Source organism: Dermacentor albipictus, chromosome 1, assembly GCF_038994185.2.
Source record: "Dermacentor albipictus isolate Rhodes 1998 colony chromosome 1, USDA_Dalb.pri_finalv2, whole genome shotgun sequence".
In the NCBI taxonomy this organism is placed as follows: Eukaryota; Metazoa; Arthropoda; class Arachnida; order Ixodida; family Ixodidae; genus Dermacentor; species Dermacentor albipictus.
This window is the reverse complement of record NC_091821.1, coordinates 139929821-139941070: the sequence shown is the minus strand read 5'-3', so window position 1 is coordinate 139941070 and position 11250 is coordinate 139929821.

Genomic DNA, 11250 nt, shown 5'->3' with positions numbered 1-11250 from the left:
ATACAATTCCGTTTTGTCTATGCCACGACCATAGCCCCGCTATACGTTGCGGCAAAATTTGGCGTCCCTATTTGTGGACAACGGTGTCCCAAAGCCGTTTTCGCTAAGGCGCTGCCCTTCTTGAGACGCGGCGTCCTTCAACCTTTGACATGATAAAAGTTTCTTTTTTTCAGGCACTTCTTAGAATGGAGCTGAAGGATAGGTCTCGATGCCAATATTACCAAACATACTTTTTCCGAGAACTCAAAACTTGACCTTTCTGACACAGATATGGCTGATGTCCTCTGCACTCGACATTACACAGAAACGGCATGGAAATTTCCTTAATTTTTTTTAGTTATAAAATTAATCGACAATTAGAGTTATGGTTGATTCCACACGAAACGTCCCGGACCCAAAAGTGACGATCATTTGATTTTCCTGAAAAAAAATGGGCTATATGACTATTGTGTGAATAAGTTATTACTGAAGTATTTTCGTTGCAAAAAATGTTTTGATCACGTGAGCGCTCTTTGACATTTCCGCAAACAAGCAAAAGGTGGTTGGAGGTACATATTTTTTAATCAGGCCTGAAACTAGATGCAATAACACATTTTATTTTAGAGCATTGTATTGGCATCTTTCTTTCATGTGACATCATAATTGAATCCTTTTAGAATTTTCTATGTTAATTTGACTCAGTAAAAAAAGCAATAAAAGTTGCGTTTTCAGAAATTTTTTCCATAAACTGCGGTATTTTTACAGCTATAATATTTCTCCGTTTTGGGGTGTTGCTAGAGTATATGCTAAAATAATTTGAAATTAATAATAAATATTTTTTAGAAAAATACCTGCAAAGTTGGCAAGAAGTGCATTTCTTGTGATATGCAAGCCAAATTTAAGCATTAAGACCCTCCAGATAAAAATATGTCAGATAGCTCAATATATGCACCGACCTCTTACCTTGTGATTCAGTAATGTTCGTTGTAGTAAATTTTATCTGAAGCGAGAAAAAAAATGTTCGGAGTGAACAACGAATATCACCAGCAGGCACTGTGTACATGCCGCCACTCTCGTCGTCTGCGCGTTGTCGTCCGATCTCGTGTCACCCATTCCTGTTGTTGCCGTTTGGCTGGACAGAAAGGTCTTGATATATTGGAAGGTGGGTTCGCCGCAGTTGAGATTGCTGAGGTCCGAGAGAATGGCCTCGTAAGGCACGTTATCAAATGCACTTTTGAGATCCAGCGCCATAGTGATGTGTTCCTCACACCTCGGGATGTTGGAAAGAACCTCCTCCTTCAGGAGAAGGAAGGAGGCGTCTTGCGTCGACAAGCCCGACCGGAAGCCAATTATGGAGGGATGAAAAAGATTGTTGCCTTCTATGTAGTATTGGAGGCGCGTCTGGACGACTCGCTCGTAGAGCTTGCCCAGGCACGATGTGAGAGATATAGCTCGTATTGCTTCGATCATCGGCTTCTTGCCCGGTTTCGGAATTACCATGATCTCCGAGTGTTTCCACTCGGAGGGAATTTCATTCTTCTCCCAGAGCGAGTCATTGAGGTAGTACTTGGCGAGGTCCCTGATCTGTGCCTTGCTCAGGTTACGGATCATGACGTTGGTAATTCTGTCTACTCCCGTCGCCGTGTTTCGGGTGCACGATCGGACGGCGGCTGCGAGTGCAGGATTTTGCTTGCCCTGGTAGGTCGCAGAGCACGGTGGGGCGGTACTAGTGCCGATGTATTTGTCCCTTAGAGCCTGAAGCAGTGCTGCGTCATCTCCCGGGAAGAGGTGAGCAATGCGCTTCAGGATGCGTGTAGATTGTGACTGATTTAGAGGGGTCGATGAGGTTCCGCAGAATTGCCCAGGTACGGGAGGTTCCCCGCGTTCCCCGCAGTGACTTGCAGAACTGTTGCCAATTTTGCTATGATAGGTTGGTGCCGTATGTTTGAGCTTCCTCCGTGAGCTGTGCAATCCGCAGGCGGAGGGGTCTGTTTAGGCGTTGTCTTTTCCATCTTCCCACGAGCCGGCCGCGCTTCGGCCATAGCTTGAGTAGGCGGTGGTGTGCTTCTGGGGCTTCCGGTGTGCGGTGTATTGTTTCTGTTTCTGTCCTGTATGCTTGTCTGATGTCTTCGCTCCAGACGTGAATAGACTGAATGAGACCTGACGGGAAGGGTGCATTGCGGAATTTGGGCCAGTCTGTGATATGGGCGGTACCCAGACTCCTCCTAATTTTGAATGATGATATGGACGTGCTGAGTATGCAGTGGTCGCTGCCCAGCGTTTCACCTAGGTTCGTCCACGTGGCGTCGGCGACGTTCTTCGTCAGGGTGAGGTCGGGGCAGGAGTCACGGGTGTCACTGTCGCCTTCCCTGGTCGGATATAAAGGGTCGGTGACGAGTTCCAGTCCGAGGGTTTCTATTGCTCGCGCGACTACCACTCCTCTTGCTGAGTTTGACTGATACCCCCAGTCATGGTGGGGGGAAATGAAATCGCCAACTACGATAAGCTGGTTAGCTTGCGTCAGTCGATTGGCTTCGGAAAGGAGGTTGGTGAAATCGGCCTTTGCTGGTTTTGGTGGCTTGTACGTGTTAACCAGGAACATGCCCTTTCAGCCCGTTTATTGGGCACTATCTCTATGGCTAAGTGCTCAATGTCCGGTTCCGATAAAGAGTGCTCGATGACAGTGATGTCTTTTGCGACGAGGATTGCAACCGTCGCCATGTGGGGTTGGTGGATTGTGTAGTAGCCGGCTAGCGTTGAGGTTCTTTCGGCTCCTATCTCTTGCAGGCAGATAAGGTCAGGCGTTCTTCTCCGACGGCTGCTACGGTACCCCGATGTCTTCCTCGCCCTCCGCTCCGTAGAGAGTCGACACAACCGCGGCGTCTACTACGGCTTTGGCCACGCGAATCGCGGACGCCGTAGTAGACCCGTCCGTAGCCGTAGGGACGCGTTGCCGGCGCTCGTATGTCTTGAAAGCGATCTGCGAGGCAGCTAAAGTGCGCACCCGCGCGGGCCTCATCTTCAAAGCGATCTGTGATGTTTGCAAAGTGCGCGTAGTGCCGGTAGCTTCGTATGCACTATGCTTTCGACGTTTCGTACGCGTTGAAGCGCCATATGCGTGGAGGTCAATTGGCTCGCGGCTGCCTGCCGCCATTCCAAACTCCAGCGTTTTCACAGTTTCCGCTGTCATCGAGCGATGTGCGTTTACCTGTGCGCGCGTGACACCCTGCTGGTTAATTTAGTTAAAACACGTTGCCGGGCTAGTTGGTTTAAATCCATGATAGAATATGTAAGCGCGACTGAACAAGGACGTAGAAAGAAGCAGACACACAAAGACAGCGCTGTCCCCTTGTGTCCGTTTCTTTCTACGTCCTCGTTGAGCCGCGCTTACGCATTCTATCATTGTTCATTTAGTTAGTAAGCGAATGTTTACAAGTTTACACGGCCAATAAAACTACTATCATTAATTTTTACAGCTATCTACTAATTTTCCATCGCAATCGGTCCTACGCCTTTCCGACGGAACTGCAATTTTCTTTTTACCGAAACGCTCTTTTATGCATGCAAGCATAAAAGTAACTGTATTTCGTCGCATACTTTGGACAATAATATTTCGAAATTGGTGTCATTCTGGAAATTCATTCTAAATGAATACGTCTCACAATCTCACTGGCTACAGTTACTAAATTTCATTATGTGCCGTGCAATAACTAATTAGGAAGTTAACTAGTGAACGTTAGTTATTTCGTCGAATATGTTTCGATTTTTGGTGCAAGTAATGTCCGCCTCTCGCAACAATCCAGTTCAAGGACTAGATTTGTGTTATCTGCCACAGGCGATTTTTAAAAATCCCATAAAATTGAAATATGATCACCCCGTTCACTAGACGCCGTCTGCTGGGGGCGGCAGACGACGATGAGAAGAGCAGACGACGACGCGCAGACGACGACAACCGGACGACGAGGAGAGCTGCGGCACATATGCAGTGTGCTTACTGGTGATATTGGTTGTTGACTTCGAAAATTGCTTTCTCGGTTCAGGTAAAATTCACTCGAATGAAAATTTCTAAATAGTGTGTACTCACAACTTCTAAATTGTGCGTACGTTGAGCTATCTGACATATCTTTATCCGGAGGGCCCTTATGCTTAAATTTGCTTGAATATTGCATAAAATTAATTTCTTGCCAAATGTGGAGGTATCTTTCTAAAAAAACATATTCCTTATTTTTATTTATTTATTTATTTATTTATTTATTTATTTATTCATTTATTTATTTATTTATTTATTACATACTGCCAGCCAGGATGTCAGGCTTTAGGCAGGAGTGGGGTACATAACAATACAGTATATAGAAATACAATGTACATTTGGTCGAGCAAGTACGGCATGAGAAGAACCCACATAAGCTATACAAAGCGGAGTACAAACAATATACCACGACAATGTGAAGTGTCGTTAGCTATTGCGGAATGCACTCAAGAAAGAAGACACCGTCGAACTCTCAACCACATTGGCAGGTAGGTTATTCCATGTGTGAATTGTGCTCGGGAAAAATGAGGCTTTGAACACACTTGCTCTGCACAACAACTCGCTCACCTTTTTTGAATGGCAAGAACGGGTTTGTCGCTGGGTAATTGAATGAAAATTTTTGTTTATTCCAAGTTGGTTATGGTAAATTAAGTAGAACATTTTTAGTCTTTCCTGGAGTCGTCTTACCTGTAGGGTCTCTAAATTGGTTGTTTGCAGAAGGGCTGGTGGGGATGTTTTCCAACTATAACAATTATATATGAACCTGACACATTTGCCTTGGATATTTTCAAGTTTGGTAATATTGTACTTTGTGTGTGGATTAGGAGCGTTATTAATATTTCCAAATTATTTTTAGCACACACTATAGCAAAAAATAGAAAGGGAGAAAAACTATGGTAGCTGAAAAAATAACGCAGTTTGTGAAAAACACTTCCGAAAACGCAACTTTTATTGCTTTTTTTACTGAGCGAAATAAACATGGAGAAATTCTAGAAGGCATTCAATTATGACGTCATATAAAAGAAAGAAGCCCATATAATGCTCTAAAATATAATTTGTTATTGCATCTAGTTTCAGACCTCATTAAAAATATGTACCTCCAACCACCTCTTGCTTGTTTGCGGAAATATCAGAGCGCTCACGTGATCAAAAGATTTTTCGCAACGAAAATACTTCGGTGATACCTTATTCACACAATAGCCATCTAGCCGAATTTTTTTCAAGAAAATCAATGATGGTCACTTTTGGGTATGGGACGTTTCGCGTGGAATGACGCATAACTCAAATTGTCAAATAATTCTATAACTAAAAAAATTGAAGCGAATTTCCATGTCGTTTCCGTGTAATGTTGAGTGCAGTCAACATCAGCCATATCTGCGTCAGAAAGGTCACCGTCCGAGTTCCCGAAAAAAGTATGTTTGGTAATATTGGCATCGAGACCTATCCTTCAGCTAGCTGCATTCTAAGAAATGCGTGAAAGAAAGAGGCTTTTATCATGTCAAAGATTGAAGGACGCCGCGACTCAAGAAGTGCAGCAACTTAGCGAGAACGGCTTTGGGACCCCGTTGTCCACAAATACGGACGCCAAATTTTGTCGCAACGTGTGGAGGTGCTGTGGTCGTGGCATAGACAAAACGGAATTGTATTTAAAAAGCCCTCCGTGTAGCCAGTGCCAGAGCGATCGGCAAGCAGTTATCTTCTATTCCTTTCAGAACGGGGCAGTTTCCGGCTCTTCAGAAAAAAAAATCTGTTTCGTTTATCATATTCATAGTAGAAGCCTATTCATAGTAAAAAATAACGGTACCACAAAACAAAGAAGTACGCAGGACAGGCGCTATGGATATCAACCAACTTGCCCAGTTTTACAGTCGATAGCTGTCCGGCATAGTAATTCATCTTCAACGCGTGCACGTCATTTTGACGTGGTGAGACTTCGCGGTTTTTTGAATGGCGAAGTGGGCGATGCCCGAAACCTTTGACCAATGGCAGAGGACTAATGGCGAAAAAGGCGTCGAATGAGAAATGATTATTCTACTTTTGTTCGGTCTAATCGTGCATAGTCTTTGTGTACACGTCATATCAGATAGGGAGTTCTTCGCCGTTTCCGTGACGTCGCGTGACAGACAGCTGAAGTGGGGGTGACCCGAAAATATTTTGACCAATCGTGGAGGGCTGATTTCGGATATGGAATAGAAACAGTTTGCAATAGCTTTAAGTTACAGCGTCCATATGTGTATTGCATCCTCGGCTTTTCTGAAACAAAAGAAAACGGTAGAAATAGAACCCCCACAAGAAGCGCCGCTATAAAATTAAACATAAAACATATAATTCCAATACCTAGGTTATGCTATTAACAAGTAAGAAGTTGCTGCAGGCGAATTGAAAGGAGATGAAAAATAATGCGAATGGAAAGGGTGGATAAATCAGCATCAGGCGAGAGAAGAACCATGGAGACCGAGGGGCCCGATAAGAAGCAAGCAGCATGTAATGCTGGTGGAGTTCAAGCTAAAAGAAACACGAAATTGAACTATATATGAGGTTTAGAGGAGGCTCAAATTTCCATGGATCCTATTTCGCACGCTGGGCGAACTTTGATTAGGTAATCATATGCGGGCGAATATTTCTCCTTATACTGAAAATGTCAGCGCACACGTCATCACATGGCGACGTACGTGCGCAGGACTTCGTTCTCGCTACGAAAATTGAGTCGACAAGCTTGTGTCACCATTCGCTTTTAAGTGAAAGGTGAAGAGGACTACACAATCGTGCGCTTTGCTGTCAACGTGCTAAATAGAATCGAAGGAAATTTGAGCCTCCTCTCTAAAGCCCAGAATTATTCGGCATATATATATATATATATATATATATATATATATATATATATATATATATATATATATATATATATATATATATATATATATATATATATATATATATATATATATATATATATATATATATATATATATATATATATATTATACTTCTTAATATTTCCTAAATTAGGAAATTCGCGGTCGCTGGTTGGAATCGGTTGGCGCAGGACAGGGGTAATTGGAGATCGCAGGGAGAGGCCTTCGTCCTGCAGTGGGCTTACAGGATTATCACGATGATATATATTGTCCAATTACCTAATCAACGTTCGCCCACTTTAGCGTCAGCCTAATAGTAAACGAATAATGTCAGTCCGCCTTTATGTAAGTAAGCTGCGAGGACACTGGTTCGGCATATCTTGAATATTTGTGAAAAAGCTAATAAAGTCATTGCTTGCTGTATATCTCTTCAATGCGCTTCACGTTCGCTATAGTTTTTCAAATATTGCCTTGGTTGGGAGTGACCGCTCAAGACTGGCCATAATGCGTCTTGGCCGGCTTTCGTGTTCAATAGTAGTGAAAAAGAGTTTTGCTGTTGTCATAGCTGGCAAACGTCCGAGTCCTTGCAAAGTGACAAACAAGACATTAAGACTAGGCTGCCTAATGTGTGTCAGTGGGTCTTCTGGCACATTCAATACCAGTGGCCTGTTCGTGTGTCAATTTTGCATGGAGGTGGCATTTCGTCATTTAATACCATGGTTAGATGTAGTACTTACCTGTTTAATCTAGAATCATAACTACATGCCTCCTGCTGGGAGGAATTGAAAATATAAATGTTTTACTCAAAGGAATGGCACTTACTGTCACAAAGAAACATGACACGCGCCTTGTTTCGCCGTGACGAGTTTTACGTTCAGCCATCGGGGGCAGCGACCTTCGAACCTCTCCTTCTTTCCTGAAACGAATCAGCTTCGTGAGGCTCAGAATACGTCGCATCGGACTCACCAGCGTCGACACCAAGCCAAGACACGTCTGACGGCTACGGGGTTGATGGATGGCACTTGGTCGCCAAACTCGACGCTGCCACCGAGAAACTCCAGTGAAAGTGCGTTCAACGCCACTTCCTTACGGTCCCCGCTGGCCGTCAGAGTCGACCGACAGACGAACCAGCTAATTTCTGGGCCATCTCAAGAGCATAGACGTGCCAATGGAGTCAAACGTGACACTCCTGTCTACGAGCGTCCCCTTCTTTCTCTGGGGCAGTGAGCCGTGTGCGCGCGGGGGTATTTCTCCGATTGTGTACAAAGGTGCCGGATTGATGGTGCGCACTCGCGCCCTCAAGGCGGAGCCTTCGGCGGCTTTGGACGCTCTGGTTGGAGGAAGGTGTGGCCACAGATTTCCCTGACCTAGGGATCTAGGCAGGACAGAGGGGATTTTAGCGGACTTTTTTCGGCTCCTCTGGTGGGCTGATGTGTGCTGAAGTGGCCTGATGTGCTCTCCGAAAAGATGTAATCTTATCTGACATGTAGCTCATGCTACGAGAACGATGTACTGCGCTCAGTGCTCCGGCCAGTACGGGTATCCGTCGTTCAATTAATATGTTTGCCTCTCCTATGTAAATATACCTGTTGTCGTTTATCCAACTTCTCGACCTCGTACTCACCACTAATGAAACCCTCGTGACATAAGCTAGGACGACGATGTGGGCCCTCTTAGCCTCCGTGTGACGCCCCGGTAGCGTGGGCCAGCTACCCGTTACGAGACGCACCTGCGGCGTAGGCTAGAAACGATCCCCATTGTGACGCCAGACTCAGAGGCAACGTCCCCCGAATCCTACACGGAGTAAACGGCACCAACATTCTGTTGCTTGGGAAATTCGGGCCTGTAGTCACAAAAAGCTCATACGCTATAGTTATTCGTAACAAAATATTCTAGCCAATCCTGATGCTGGGCATACCATTAGCGAAGGTGGACGGCAAATCACGAGGATCAATCACGAACGGAAAGCTTTGAGAATTCGGCTTCTGCCTTTTATGTCCGGCAACGACGGCAGACGATGAGTGCTTATGATTTATTCCGGGCAAAAAAAGCATTTAGACGACGTCCATACACAGTAATGAACAAATACACAGCGTACTATCAATTCCTCGCTAAATTTGAGCGAAATTTGCATAATTTTTCCTCGTCAGGTGCTTTCACTTTACGGCCGCACACATTCAGCCACCAGGACAAACTGTGCGCGCCCACTTAAAGAGATGCTTCTTTGTTAAGGCTGCTTCGAACATGTTTCACTGCCTGCACTAGCTGAGCACACTCGGGCACTTACCGAGTGAATACCACGTCCAGTTCATGGAAATCGGCAGAACGGCGGTCAGCGGCTCGACTTCCGCAGTCACTTGAAATGCAGGGAAATTTTAGTTCAGCCTCTTCCCCAACCGCACAGACGGACAAAAATATAAATTTGACGAAACGAGACCAAGATAGGGTAAAAATTAATGCTGTCGCATCCTAAACAGTAAACTTTATGGCAAAAATTCCTGAAATCCTCTCCTATTGCGCTCGCCGAGTGAGAACATCTTAGCGTTAAAATTTTTCAGATATTCTGTACAACAATAAAGAGGACTTGCTTCTCCGTTTTTCTTTCCCTAATTTCATCCCATTCTTATATATTCACATAGATAAAATCTGCCTCGAATTGATTAAAATCTACCTGAGGGCCTTCGAGATAAAGGCTAGGCCATAAAACCAACAAAAGTAACATCCTAGCATGTATTGTGGCATAAGGATGTAATGCTGGCATTTGCACCTTGGTCCAAACGTTATGGAGTCCCACCTTCTTGCATTGGCTGGTTATTCAACTATACCTAGAACCTCCTCCCAGAAGGGAACTCAACGGCTGAGCGTCCTGCGTGCAATACATGGCCTCAGAGCTTGCCGAGCTGGATATTTAGTAAAAGCCCACGCCAGAGCTGCCAACCGTTCCTGTGTTTACATTATGCCATGCTCTGATGTCTTCTCGCTGCTCATCCCATATTGAGGTTACGGCGAACGTTATAGCGGAGCGAATCCGCCTCTTCGCGCCGCGACCGGGCGGAATGGATGCCATCGGTTCTGCAAAAGTGAACGTTCTCTTGGGTGCCGTATTTCTCGTCTCGTCTGCTCCGACCCGTGGCAAAACCGCTCGAGTGCCAAATAAGCAAGCACTCGAAGAGGCGTCAAAACAACGTCGCATGCGCGCGTCGAAACGGCGCTCGGGGTCCCCTGAGTGCGCGCGTTCGGGCACGCCGCCGCGGCAGGACGTGCCTCGGGCTGTGCTGTCGAGGCGGCAGCGGCTCCGACGCCCCACACGGCGACGCTCGCGGTGGGGCCGACTTCATCCCCGACGTTTTTCCTGAAATTCGCTTAGCGCGTCACACACGGTGACTTCGAGTTCGTGCACGAAACGGAATATTTTATGCCGACCCCAGCTTGTCCCTGGCAAGTGCTGCCCAGGCGAGGTGACACAGAATTTTTCTAACACTAAATCAGTTATTTGACATTTTAATTTACAGGCTACAAATGAAATGCAACGTCATTATGTTTTTTAATCGCACCTCATTTGGGTCTCCAGCATTGCTGAATCGCGCGAGACTTGTGCGGCATCCTTCACTCCTGTGCAATGAATGACCATCCTATAGTTACTGTACTCTGCTCTCGGTGCTGGTAACCGTAGATGAAACAATCTTTCTGCTCTTGAGTTCGTGTGTGTATCGTGCTTTTTTATATTTTTCTTCTTTTATATTTCTTTTTTATTGGTGCTTGAGTAACGAATGTCGAATTTTGGGAGAGCCGGCTCTGACGTAGCCTACCTTACCGTGATTCAATGTCTCAATTTAAGAAGAAACAGAAACGCGCCACGTGGTGTCCTGATGGGGCCAACTTCGATACCGTACCTTTTTTCTGCCCTCGACTTATCCGAACCTCGTTGAAGTGCTTCACTGAAAAACATAGATTTTTGCCGCAGCCCGAACAACATCTACTCCCAGGGACAAAAGAAAACCTAGCAGGCACTGGCAATCCAAGCCAGTATTTCCCATGACTAAGCAAATATTCATCGACTTGGCGTATTCGAATGTGGCTGGCGTCGTTGGCACAGTCGCTCGCGAGCACCTCATGCTCCTTAACACCTGTCACTTGGGAAGTGAATGGGTTCAAACGGAGGTGAATAGCATCATTTGTTCACTTTGGGCTAATTCTGTCCATCAGTGTAGAACCATTTGTGACATGCGTTACCTTTATCGCTTCCGAGTGACAGTTTCTTCATTACTTTCTAGCATGTAGGAACAACCGGCGTAAATGAAAACCGTGAAATGTTTTGCGGTTCCCAATGCAGTTGAGCCCCCGCTATAACAACAGTGTTGATTTCCAACTGTTACTCGTGGTTTG